This window comes from Primulina tabacum, chromosome 2 (assembly GCF_025594145.1).
Source record: "Primulina tabacum isolate GXHZ01 chromosome 2, ASM2559414v2, whole genome shotgun sequence".
NCBI classification, from domain to species: domain Eukaryota; kingdom Viridiplantae; phylum Streptophyta; class Magnoliopsida; order Lamiales; family Gesneriaceae; genus Primulina; species Primulina tabacum.
In genome coordinates, this window is record NC_134551.1 from 37,618,435 (window position 1) to 37,633,096 (window position 14,662).

At 38.2% G+C, this 14,662-nt stretch overlaps 1 non-coding gene across 1 annotated transcript; it reads left to right on the top strand.

Moving 5' to 3' along the window:
- Positions 1-5,741: 5,741 nt before the first annotated feature.
- On the top strand, positions 5,742-5,847 carry LOC142538151 (small nucleolar RNA R71). The gene has a single exon (XR_012818690.1). It is a non-coding gene; the product is annotated as a small nucleolar RNA R71 (small nucleolar RNA).
- Positions 5,848-14,662: the final 8,815 nt, after the last annotated feature.

A 14,662-nucleotide genomic window follows, 5' to 3' on the forward strand; every position in this document is an offset into this window, starting at 1 on the left:
TGATATAGTAGCCAAGGGGATTTTGGCGAAGGCGGGATCTTTTGCTGCCCTTAATTTGGAGAAATTTCAAGCCATCACCGTTATCATGGCTGGACGAAGACTTAACTGGAAGCGCCTTATCTTCAATATTTTGAAAAATATGTTCCAATCCACCAAGAAGTCCAAGGATTTGCTGTTCAGCTGAGCTATTTGATGAAAGCCAAAGGATTGATTGCTGATGATTCAGAGAGATCATCAAAGTTCAAAGTTTTCAAAGCCAAAAATGTTCAGCCATCAGTGACTAAGCTGGACATGTCTCATGATCAGTTTGTTAAGATCAAGAAGGAGATTGGGACTCTGCAGCCTGCTCCCAAATCAGTTAAACAGGCCAAGTCTCTAGCACAACTGAAGACTACCAAGAGAAAACTGATTGTCAGTGGATTAGATTCTGAGGAAACACCTTATTAGTTGATTACTAAGAAGCAAAGGACTTAGAAGACAAAGCCAGTGGCTACGTTGGCATCTATCCCAGCTGAGAGAATGAAGTCATCAGATGCTCAACAGCCTATTCAGGCTATTCCTTTGAAAGCTATTCCAACTGACAAGAAGAAGGAATCAACAAAAGTTGCAGCTCCTTTGATCCAAATCGACCTTCGATCCTTGATCCTTCTCGACCCAAGGGAATCTTCATTCAAGAACGAGTGGACACTACTCACTCTGGACTGAACATTCCACATATTCTTACTGATGAGAAAGCAAAAGGCAAGTGGATTGAAGAGCCAAGGCCATCCAATGCCATTCAGACTCACATTGACCTCATCTGGGAACAGGTCAATGCTTTTTCTGAATAAAAACTGAAGGTTTATGATGCGTGGACTAGGTTCAGAACGTACACATTGCCAAACAGCTGAAAAAGAAGTCAAAGCTGGATACATTCATCAAGTTGGAGGCAAATGTTATCAGAATGGTCAAGGCTGGTACAATAATTCAGGCTTTGGGAAGAAAGAACTATTTCTTTGATCAGATCAGAGCCAAGAATTGGGCCAACTGATTGAGAAATTGAAAAGAAACTATATTCCCACTGGTCCAACTTCCTATAATGATCGAGTTGTGCTCACGCAGCTAGAAACTGATCTTATGGCTCTGCAATCACAGATAAAATTTTGGGAGATGGATCAAGAACTAGTCAATCATGAAGGCACTTCAGAAGATGAAGAAGATAAATCGCCTTCTCAACACAGAGAGCCATCCCATGTACAAGCTGCTGCTACAACTGAAGAGCCAGTACAAGATGTGCCTCAATCTACTGCTGCTGATCATCAAATATATTCAGAAGCTGACTTGACACTCGCAAATATTGATGAAATTATCCAGTCAGTAGTACAAGAATCTCAAACCGATGTACCCATTTCTGAATCAGTTGATCACTCAACTGATCAAGCAGCTCAAGAGACTCCTATTGACAAGCCCGCTGAGCATGTTGTCTCTGCTGAACCTTATAATCAAACTGACGTACCAACTCAGTCACCAGATCAAGAGATTGCTGACACTGTGGAGGCTCAGTTGATCCTTATTGAAAAATTACTAACTGACGAGCCAGCACAAGTCTCAGTTGATTATCAATCAGTAGCACCAGTTGATGATCCTTCAGCTGAAAATCCCATAGACTCTCATATTCAGCAAGATAATTCATCTGCTGCTCAGAATCAATCTTAACCTCCTATAGTTCAAGAAGAAGTCACCGAAACTGTTGTTCCAGAACAGACTATTGCTGAAACAGAGATTTCTGACAAGACTTTGGTCATATTTGATAAATCTTCCAAAGAACAAGAACCAGGGCCGTCTAGATATTCTCATACATCAGACATGGATTTAGTCCTTGAAGAGATTCAGGACATTCAGCTCAATATGTCCAACATAATGCAAGAAATAAAGGAGATTCAATGCACTCAGCTTGCTCACTCCCTGAAAGTGAACTCCTCCAGTGAATTCAACTCGGAGAAACTGAAATCTATTCAAGAGGCTGTGACCTCCATTTCTTTTGTGATCGACGAGCTTAAAAAGAACAGAGGCTTAGCTGAAAGTTTCTCCCTCAATCAAGACTTAATTGGCAAGCGAGTAGAACCTATGGAGGCATCTGTCTCAAGGAAAATCGACTTGCTGCAAACAACTATGATGACTGCTGTTAAAGATATTGCAGCTGATATTAGAATTCTATCTCTCAAAGTCGATGTGCTTGACAAAAAAGGGGAAGCAGACAGATTGATGAAGGAGTAAGAGAGGATGAAACTGAAGAGACCACACCTCGGTCAGTTATTAGATTATTCTTTGTACGAATCTGTACATTAAAAAAATTATTTTATCTACAATGATTCATGACCAGTTTATTAAAGTCTGAGTTTTGTCAATCACCAAAAAGGGGGAAATTGTTGGAAACTAAATTTCAGTTATTTGACAAACTAAGCTTCGAACCTATTGGAATAACTGATCAAAGTCATACGAGCCTAACCGACTAAAATCCTACAACTGTTATTAGTTGAAGATTGCAAACTGATCAAATGTACACAACTGAATGCGTACCAGCTAAAAATTATACACGTCATCAGTTGAAGCAGAAATATAACTGACTGATCAGTTGGGAAATGATCAGTTGAAACAATCGGTTATAAGTTTTCCAGCAAAGTGTATTTCAGCCAATCTCTCATTTGTATACGTCATCAGTCGAGAACGACAACCGACAAATAGTACAAATAGACTGCAACTATTAGTGGAACGCCGCATTTCAGAGTGCAATGTACGAATGTCAGAGAATAATGACGTGGCAATCAACGGATATATCGATTCAAAGGTTATTTAATATTACCATTGAGAGGGAAGCCTATAAATAGGTGAAGAGATCAGCTGAGAACGATATACACGAACTACTATTCCATTCAAGCTTGCTGTTACTCTGCTAAAATCACAACTCGCATTCAGATATGAAAGCTCACTCTTATCAGATTTATCAGTAGCAATCAAGGCTATCTTTACGAGCTTGCTAGCACCTTGAAATCTTTGTTAGATTCATTCAGTTGTGTTGTGTTCAGTCACGCACTGTAAAAGTTATTGTAAACTAAGAGTTTCAGTTTTGGCAAATGTTAAGTCCAAACTGAAGTGGGTCAGTACAAAGTTTGTATTCGATCAAAGTCTTTTAGTGGAAATCCTATCTTCGTGATAGAAGGGGTGACGTAGGAGTTATTCCATTCTCCGAACATCCAGAAACAAATCGTGTGCATTTAATTTCAGTTACTATCAGTTATTCTATCTTTCAGTCAGTTTACTTCCGCAACTGTTTTTCAGTTAAACTGATTGTTATTGACCGACGAGATACCGAGGGTCAGTTTGTCACTAAACTAAACTCAATATTTGATAGTGTTTATTCAACCCCCCCCCCCCCCCCCCAAACACTTTCCACCTTCTAACCGATCCTTTCACAACATTTTAAAAAAAATGGATGAACATGATGTTTATTTAATCAAATAAACTTCCTTTTATTTTACATTTAAGTACAATCAGTTGTAAGGAAAATTGCTACTACAATAGCATTTTAAATAACGTCAGTTATCAGTCAGTTTGTGCATGACAGAACTAGATATTCCAACAATTAGTTGCCTTCACCATTTGAAATCATGCACCAATCGTGAGTTTCTTTGCCAAAAAAACAGCTAATTTGCCTTGAACTTGATCTCTTTGCTGACTAACTTGTCGATCTGACTCAAATTAATTCAACTGATGTTGAGCCACATTGATCTGATATATCAATGAAGCGGCGGTATATTGCTGATGATTAAGCTCCACTTTAATCATCCAACATCCCAGCACGGCTAATCTTCGTTGTTTGTCAGCTAAACTAGTAGGCTTGCAACTGAAATCTTGTTCACTGAACAATTAAGCTATGCATCTTGACAGGTAAAGCTCATAACCATGCAGGCTGATTAAAACCCAAAGCTTGGAGTCGAGAGAAGTGGCGACAATGTTAGTCGCAGAGCCAATCCTCTCAACCTTTCGCAATGAGCGATAGATAAACATTTTCTAATAATTTTGAAAATAATATAAAGTACTATCATTTAAAACTATTTTAAAGTAAAATAATTTATAACACAGTTTTCTTCAAATGTTCTTCTTTGAAAAACTAGCTCTGATACCAATTGAAGGATAGTTTGCTGGGCACCTTGAGGTACTTCAAACAAAATATTCTCCAAGAGCTGCAATAACTCGTGTTCTAAGAATGTTAACACCGATGAATTAAATCGAGTTTGGTTTTAAATACCAAGCGGAAGAAACTCGAAGTAATCCTTCGTGAAGAAAGCTGTTAAATTTGAAACGCATCTCCATATCCTCCTCCATGTCAAGCACCACGAAATTTGCAGGAAAAATGAATTTGCTCACTTTCACTTGCACATCCTCAATAACTCCCCGTGGATACTTGACAGATCTGTCAGCTAGCTGTAAGGACATCCTGGTTGGCTTAGGCTCTCCTAATCCGAGTTTCCTGAATACAGATAAAGGCATAAGATTAATAGTTGATCCAAGATCACACAAAGCTTTATGGAAAACAACATCCCCAATCATGCAAGGAATAGAAAAACTCCCTGGGTCTTTTAGTTCCGGTGGGATTTTGTTTTGCACCAAAGCAGAGCAATTTTCAGTTAAGTTCATCGTCATGTGATCCTCCAACTTCCTCTTATTAGCTAATATGTCTTTCAAAAATTTAGCATAACTAGGCATTTGCATCAAAGCATCGGGAAAAGGAATATTGATATGAAATTTTTTAAATACCTCAGGAAACTTATCGAATTGTGCGTCAAGTTTTGCTTTTTTCAGTGCTGCAGGGAAAGGTGGGGGAATTGCAATTGTAGATTGTGCAGTGGGTGTGGGTGTAGATTTAGAAGATTCACTTGTAGATGTGTCAACCGCTCCCTCTCGTTGATCTTCTTTTTCTTTCTCTTCTTGTTCAAGCACTTTTCCACTCCTCAACGCTATGGCTTTCACTTGCTCTTTCGGGTTAGTTTCCGTGTGCTTGGCAAGGTGTCCGGTTCTCTGCTCGTGATCATTTTAGCCAACTGACCTATCTGATTCTCCAAGCCCTTTATTGATGCATCCTGGTTTTGCAGTTTAGTCTCGGTGGCTGAAATGAACTTAGACATCATTTGCTCCAAACTAGATTTCTCTTCTCGAGGCTCATGTCGATACATCGGTTGCTTACTATACTGTTGTCCTCCTTGTGGTCAAGTCTGACTGCCTTGACCACCCCATGAGAAGTTCGGGTGTTGTCTCCATCACGGATTGTATGTATTTGAATAAGGATCATTCCTCGGACGGTTTTGGACTCCCACTTGATTCACAGGTGCCCATTCTGGCACATAAAAAGGACCACTGTCTTGACAGTCCTTAACATAGTGTTATCCTCCGCATTTTTCACAAAATATCTCTTGCAGACGCATAGCCGTACCACCTATATTCAAACCATCTAGTTTCCTGTTCAAGACATCAAGTTGTGTAGTAATAGCGGAAAGGTTAGTTACCTGGTGAACTCCTGCACTTCTTCGCTGGTTGTTCCTTTCAGATTGAGGATGATAGTTGCTAGCAGCCATCTCCTCCAATAACTCATATCCTTCCTCAGTAGTTTTTCGCAACAGGTTCCCACAAGCAGCAACATCTATCATAGTACGATTAGGAGTAAGCAAGCCATAATAAAAGGTTTGAACGACTAACCAAATGGCAGTTCGTGATGAGGAAATCTTTGTAGTAGATCTTTGAAACGCTCCCATGCCTCATACAAAGACTCTTGCTCGAATTGAGCAAATGTGGTGATGTCTGCCCGCAGCTTCATGGTCTTAGATGGAGGAAAGTATTTGATGAGAAACGCTTTCGCCATGTCCTCCCATGAGGTGCTCGAACCTACAGGCAAACAATTCAACCATGCTTTAGCTTTATCACATAAGGAGAAAGGAAATAAATGCAGTCTAATAGCATCATCAGAAACTCCATTAAATTTAAAAGTATCGCAAATTTCAAGAAAATCTACGATGTTCGTGTTTGGCTCATCTACTGCAGATCCTCCAAACTGGACTGTATTCTAAATCATCTGAATTATCGCTGGCTTGATTTCAAAGTGGTTTTCCCACACAATAGGTCTCACAATGCTGGGGCGTACTCCATCCAAAGAAGGCTGGGCATACTCTAGCATTGGTATGCGGCACGACATTTCCACATGTCTATCTTCACGATGTTTCTCCTCATGCTCGTGCTCGTGTCTCTCCATCAGTTCCTTCAGTCTCTGCTGCTGTCTTATCCTGCGGAAAGTTCTTTCAATTTCAGGGTCAAACTGCTCAAGCTCCACGTCAAGTGACTTTGGCATGCACTGGAAGAGATATCTGTAATAGAATATAGAGTGTTAACATAATAAAATGAAACAATGCTAAAGAAAATAACTAAAAATAGAATTGTGAATTAACAGTCCCCGGCAACGGCGCCAAAAACTTGATCGAGCAAAACTTGCACTGTGGAATCCTCAATAAAAATATGGTTTTGTATGCTCAAAATTAATCACAAGTGCACGATGTCAAGTAATAGTATAATGTACGTGAGTACGAGTATCGTTCCACTGAAGACTGTATTTGACAATTATTATTTTCAGTTATTAAATCTTTAGCAACGAAATTTGGTTGATTGATTTTTACTACTATACTCAAATAAACATGCAAATAAAAAAGGATTCAAGACTTGAATAATGAAATATAAAATCTAAAATGGTTGGTTAAAATTCAATGAGAAATGAATTTGTTGGGAATTTCAGTTTACCTACCCCTCGTTAATTTATTAATTCTTTCGGCAGTGATTGTATGCTTCCGACAGGATTACCTATTCAATTGAACACACTCTCTCGAGCTATGCCAAACTAATTCTACTCAGCGAAGTAATTAAATGTCTTTAATTATTTATCAAGAGCGAATTGCATGTCGATCTATGAAATCCCCTAGTTTTCGACCCTTAGGACTATAACTATCGGCGCGTATCCAATTTCATATATCTATGTAAATTGTATATCCACGGATTATACTACTCGTTCCTATCAGAAGCTATTCTCTCGAACTCACTCGCAATATAAAACGTTGTTAAAGTTAGCTACGCTCTAACAACACAATGAAAAACAGTAACACAATCAAGAATAAACCAACAACTGAACTATGAATTAACTAAATCAAAGTTTGGAGTAGGATCCCCTTAAATCCCAAAAAATATTTTAAGTTAGCTACTAGAATTCATAGTAAAAATAAAAGCAACAATGTATCAAAGATAAAAACTAAGTTAGAAATACTAGATTTGATGAAAAACAAGGACGATGCCCGGAAAATTGTCGAATCTGCTATCCAAGCGCGAATTCCTCTCCAAAGCTTGTGGTGGCTGCTGAATGATAATCCAATTTTCGTGCAATCTCCCTTCCATATCATGCACATTCAGAATTAAGGGAAGAAATCGTCCAAAAAATCTTCCCAAAATTTCAAACGCGCCCGGGCGGACATAAGTTTACGCCCGGGCGGATGACCTTCGCAAATCTTGTATTTTTATTTTTCTTTGACGCGCCCGGGCGGATGCCCTTCGCAAAAATTCCTTCTCTCACACCTTGGAGGCGCCCGGGCGGATGACTTTCGCATATCGTAGCATTTTCTTCGGTTTATTCGCAAATCTCTTGCTTTTTTACACACGAGACACATGAGTAACGATAAAACATAATATATGCCACAAAATGCATGCAATGTAAACGAGAAATGCAACACAATGAGCTATCACATAATAATAAAAACACGTAAAACCCACCTATATCAATGTTCATATTATTTGTCAATGGTCTTGAGCTTGTATTTATAGAGGCATTGAGACCGTACTCCAAGACTCATCACATGTGATCGTTGCAGCTTTAATGCGTTCCTTGAAATATGTTTCACTACTTTTCTGACATGCCTCCAAGAATATCTCATCTTTAATATTTGTTGCAACGTCCATTATTGTACCTTTTATAGTACAGATGCTTTTTGTATCTTTGTGCGTAACTAGAATCCGTTTAGATAAGCTTGTCTTGATCTGCAATTGATTGATTCCTAACTGATCATCTGAACTGATCTTCAGTTGGGATTGTGAAATTAGTTAGCTCGTCAGTTCAGCTGATTTCACTTTTTCAGATGAACTGGTCAGCTGGGTTCTTCATCAGTTGAATTCTTCATCAGCTGGTCGGGCTTCTGAAAGTCTTCTACCAAACCACCTATCAGCTGGACAATTAGTTGAACTACTCTTTGATAAATCAATTGAGTTGATTCAGTTTGGTCGATCAGTTGGTGTTTTCAGTTTACGTCTCGATAGCTTCAGTTTAGCTTAATAACTGATCAGTTCGAATCCAGATCAGTTACAGCTTCCCGCGCACTAAGTTAAATCATTAGAAAATAAATAATAAGTTTTGTTAAAATAAAAATCAAGATTTCGAACATGAAATGTTCCAAAATTTTGTTTTTAATGATTTTACATAAGTGCGCAAAAACTGGAACTGATCATAATTTGAACTTATCGGTTATCGAGCCAAAAATGAAGCTATCGAGACGCAAACTGAAAGCGCCAACTGATCACCCAATTGAACCAGTTCAACTGAAATATCAAAAAACCAGTTCAACTGATCGTCCAACTGATAGGCAGTTCAATAGAAGACCTTCAGAAGCCCGACCAGCACATGAAGAGCTCAACTGATGAAGAGTCCAGCTGACCAGTTCAACTGAAGCAACAAAATCAATTCAGCTGATGAGACAACTGATTTCACCTAACTAGGTCAAGATCAGTTCAACTAACCAGTTCAGAATATCAGTTAGGAATCAATCAGTTTGTAGAACAAGTCAAGCTTAATGGAATCCAGCAGAGCGCACTGAGAAAAAGCTTTTGTCCAGTCAAAGGACACTAATAGACGTTGCAGCAGTGCTTTAAGCAAAACGTTCTTGAATAGCTGTCAAAAAGTACAGAAACATTTCGAGGAACGAATTCAAATTGCAACGAAAATATTTGATGAGTCTTGGTATATGGTCTCATTGTCTCTATAAATATCAGACCAAGATCATCAATACAAGTATGTGGAAAAACACACAAGTGTGTGAAGATCGAAAATAAGAGAAAAATGGCATGCCAACTACTTAGTCTAGAAGAAAAATTCTCAGTGTGTGAGAACACTTTCATGTTATATTCATAATTCAGTTCTAACACACGCGCACACACAATCACTCACACATACATAAAATTGAGCGTACTGATAAGTTGAGTGAGTCTTGCGTAAAAATAATAAACTTGTGTATGTAGTCTTTGACACATTGAAGTTAAACAAGTGTTGGCTGGAAGGTGTTGTCTTCAATCTAGGCTAGGAATTCAATTAGGCAGTAGGGTAAGTCCTAAGTTGAGTGGGTTTATACAAGGTGTTGTACAATTCAAAGTACTCAAGTGAAACCTACCCGAAGTGGTAGAAGGTGTGACGTACGAGCAGTTGAAGTCTCTGAACATCCAAAAACATATAATGTGTATTTAACTGCTCAACTTCCGTTTTAAAACTGATTTGATCAGTTTGAGCTATTATCGGTTCAGTTCTCACCATAACTAAACTGATATATGCAAGAACAGATTCCCTTATTTCAGTTATTCATTTTACACAAGTTAAAACTTTTAAACTGATTAGCTTTTTTTAACAAAGGGTTATTTCGAGTATTTTCCGCTTGGTTTAAAACCAAACTCGATCTAATTCATCGTTTTTTACATTCTTAGAACACGAGCTATTGCATCTCATTGAGAATATTGTGTTTAAAGAATTTTCAAAGGTACCCAAACCGATCCATCAGTCACAACCAACTCCCTTCTTTCAAAACATTTCATGTTATTCATCACTTATAAAACTCATGCATGTACGTAAATTTCCTTAAAATCAAGAATGCATCGTATTTTCATAGAAATTCATGATCATAATATCATATACACTTTAAACATGCAATTTTAGTGTTCACGACGCTGCCAGGACCGCTAACTTGACCCGGGTGCAAAATGACAATTTTACCCCTAGAAACCCTAATTGATCGTTTTACCCCTGGACCTCAAAATTTCGACTCAAAGACAACAAAACTCCTTAAAACACCTCAAAACATATTTATAATCAATTTATAGACGTAACCTCAAGCTCATTCCGTAACTTATACGACTCGTTTTAAAACTTGGACCGAGGTCCAGGTTTTAAACCGAATAAACCCGAAACTCAACCAAACATTTCTAAAATTGAACCATGAGCAAACCTACATGAAAAACCTTTAAAGCACTTATTTTATACCACCTAAGGCCCTCGAAAACCCTCGACCAGTTGTTGTAATTTTCTATACGTTGTAACCTTGAAACCCTAGTGTACCTAACTGAAACGACTGCTTATTCGTTTCCTTAAAACGTGCCAAAATTTTTTTTTTTAGAACACTCAGTTTTCGGCCATACACATAAACCTCATGAAAAAAATATTTTACCCTTTAAAATAAAACATCATCCAACTAGCATTTTAAAAATCAAGTGAAATAGCCATAAGAATGAAATCGTCACATGTTTTACCAAATCTAAAAGCAATAAACGTTGAAAAGTGTAGCCCATACTAAACCTCTCAAAATCTCTCAAAAAGCATAAAATAAAATGTCGTAGAAATCTTTAACTTAAAATCGTAAACTTAAATGCGGAAATAGAAGCGCTGGTCCTCGGGTTATGTGCACCGACAGTCCAGCAAGTCACTCGTCAAGGCCTCCAATATCATTGCCATTAATGACATCTGCATCAACACACCTAGTGAGTATAAAGACTCAACACCTCCTATCTTTGGTAACAAGTAATACGTAATATAGTTAATATATAACAGTGAAAAATATTTATACTTAAAATATCATTTTCATGAAGATGCATAAACTTAAACTTAAACATTTTCGTAAACATTTTCATGATGCATAAACTTTAAATAAAAACATTTTCATAATGATGCAAGAACTTTAAACATAAACATTTTCATAAACTTAATCATATCATCCTCAACATATTCATATTCATATTATCATCAACATATACATATTCATTTTTCCTTTCGTTGAATTCAGATCATTAATTTTGATTTTCGTGTTCATCTACGTCTACGTCTACGTGTTGGGCGATGGATCCATCTACATGAAACCACAGTACTGGGCGGCGGGGACACCAGCAACAGTGTGTGGTTTAGGTGATGTTTTAAGAGTCTGAAATTCATGTAAAACCATACCTTAACCCTTCCTAGGCATGGCAGCCCCTTTTTGCACATAAACAACATACTTTGGATCAAAGAACCTACTTGAAAATTTCATGTTACATGCACAAACGAAAATTACATAAAGTGTCTCTTATTTTGCAAACTTTTCATGCATAAAACAATTAATATGATGTGATGATGGTTTGAAGAAAAGAATAGGCGTGCCTTTGCGTATTTAACGCACGAAAAACTTGTTGACGATTGCGAAGAACGGACGAGAACCGCGCTTGAATCTTCCTAAGCTTCCACCGAATTTTTTTCCTTAAAATTTATGTGAGTGCCGTGAACCTTACGTGAGTGTGGAGGAGTTTTGAATGTGAGAAAGTGTGTGGCCGTGTATTAGAGGTGAAAAGTGTAGGGTTTTTAACTTTTAAATAATGCTTAGAATCCTAATTAAATTCTTATTACTAGTTTAGGCCCATTAACAACTTAATTAAGCACACTTAGCCCATTAGTATTTAATTAAAATATTTAAAATAATTTTGCTTAAATAAGTTTGTGAATTTATCAGCCAGGTTGCTAAAAAGTTTGCATTTTTGTTGAAAAACCAACACCGATAAAATTTACGTCCCGGCGTATAAAATCACCTAAAAACCCCTTATTTTCAATATATGAAATACCATCAACCATATTTTAAATAATTAAAAACAATTATTTTATAAAAACATTTTCCGTTTTTCAGCCATCGGTCTCCGTTCCTCTATCGCAACTCGAATAACCTTTAAAAATACATTTTAATGCAACCATAGAGAAAATATATTTTAAACAAGTAAGTATGCACAACATAATTAATTAATGAAATTAAAATATTTAATTAAAATACAAGAGCATTTAATAATTCAAATACATGTGGTTCGTGTGGACCTTTAAATTTTCGGAGCGTTATACTAACCCTCAAATTTTCGACCCTAGCCCAATCTAGACAAGACTAGCCCCAAACCAGACCACCCTAGGATAAGACTTGACTCTCATGGAATGACCTAACCCCAGGCCATAGCCCCGTGCAAGTGCGAATGTGCAAGCTTCTGCCGAACATCACCAAAACTGAGCTCTACTGCGTCAATCCCATTCGATCTACCCCTAGCCTGCAACCAGCTGTGCTCGAGCCATTCTAGACCATGTCTCAGACCCACCAGATTCTAGTCCAAAGCCTAGAACAACTCTTGCACCACTGCACACGAGCCATCGTCCGATCTAGCCAATAATTGCACTACACGACCCAACCGATCGTCCCCCTTACCTAGACTCGATCCCGTTCTAATCTTTGCATCTAAGAACCTTCAAAACCTGCTGCAAATTGTCTCGCACACATCACAGTCCGGAAGCCCCTTAGAACATATAAAAAACGTGAGTTTAAATGAAGAATAATGGAGAGAAACCATGTAAATTCGATCCCTATGGACATAAAATGGTAGAGCCGATGTTCCTCATGCATAAACACACAAATAGACATATATTGATGTGAATGATGAGAAAAACGAGGTATAGGGCGTGCCTTTGCATTTTTACGCTCGAAAACCTTGATACCAACGAGTAGAACTTGCACCGGAGAGACGGGGAAGGATTCCTTTGTAAAACTGGAGAGAAATTTGAAGGTTGTAGCTGAATATTTTTTTGAAAATGGCTGCTGATGGAAGAAGGGGGCGGCCGAATGGTTGCACTAGGTTTAGGGTTTTTAGTTGTAGTGTTTAAGTTATAATATTAAGTGCTAATGGGCCTTTAAGTAAAAGTAAAGGGATTAAAAGAATTTTGGGCACATTAAGCAATAAAACTATCACATAAGCCCAAAAGCATTCTCGAAAAATATTTCGTTTAGGTATGTTTTTGTAAATATTGTCTGAACCCTTAAAAAGTCTCTACTCGATAAATTTTGCGTACCGGTTAAAAATATGATCCGACGAGTAAAAATACCCGACCAAGGCCTATTTTCAAAAATCAACTTTATTTAAACCATATATTAAATAATTAATATAATTATTTAATAAAAATATTTTTCCTTAACTGTCCCCGGTCTCCGTTCCTCATTCGAGTGCGAAAAGCTACTAAAAGCCCTTAATCCTGCGATTTAATAAACCAAGAAATAAAACACATCCATGAAATAATCATGCATTTAAAGCTTTAAAATAATTAAACTCATATTTTAGTAAAATCCTAGATTGCATGCATTCAGGTTATCTCGTGCGAATTTTCTAGACCTTACAATTCCTCCCCCCTTATATAGAATTCCGTCCTCGAAATTTAAAATGTACCAAATAACTTCGGGTAGCGACTTTTCATCTCGGTCTCATCTTCCCAAGTAGCCTCCTCCTCGGAATGATTCAGCCACTTGACCTTGACCATTTGGATCACCTTGTTCCGGAGCCTCCTCTCATGCATGTCCAACATCTGGGTGGGTCTCTCCTTGAATGACAGGTTAGGCGTCAGCTGCAATGGCTCATAATTCAGCACATGTGAAGGATTCAACATATATTTCCACAGCATTGAGACGTGGAACACGTTATGAACTCCCGCCAGATTCGGAGGTAATGCAACTCTGTAAGCTAGTGTTCCTGCTCTCTCTAGGATCTGGAATGGTCCAATGAATCTAGAACTGAGTTTGCCCTTCTTCTCAAATCTCATCACACCCTTCATCGGTACGACCTTCACAAACACATGATTGCCTACTGTAAACTCTAGATCCTCTCGCCGCTGATTTGCATAACTCTTCTGTTGGCTCTGAGCGGTCTTTATCATGTCCCGGATCTTGACCACTAACTCTGCAGTCTGGCTGACAATATATGGCCCCAACTCTGCTCTCTTCCCTACCTCATCCCAATAAAATTGTGACCTACACTTCCTCTCGTAAAGTGCCTCATATGGATCCATACCAATAGATGTCAAGTAGCTGTTGTTGTAACTGAACTCCGCGAGAGGTAACTTCGGCTCCCAGCTGCCCTGGAAGTCGATAACACAAGCTCTAAATAGGTCCTCAAATATATGAATCACCCTCTCTGAATGTTCGTCGGTTTGAGGATGGAAGGCAGTACTGAATAGCATCTTAGTACCCAATGCCTGATGCAAACTCTTCTAGAATGCAGACGTGAACCTCGGATCTCTGTCTGATACGATGGACACTTGAATCCTATGCAGTCTGACCATCTCCCTGATAAACAGCTCTGCGTACTGATTCATGGTGAAAGTTTTCTTGATCGGTAGAAAGTGTGTTGACTTAGTGAGACGATCAACTATGAAACAAATAGCATTATACCCTCCAGTCGTTCTCGATAGCCCTGTCACAAAGTCCATAGTAATGTTCTCCCATTTCCACTCAGTAATAGG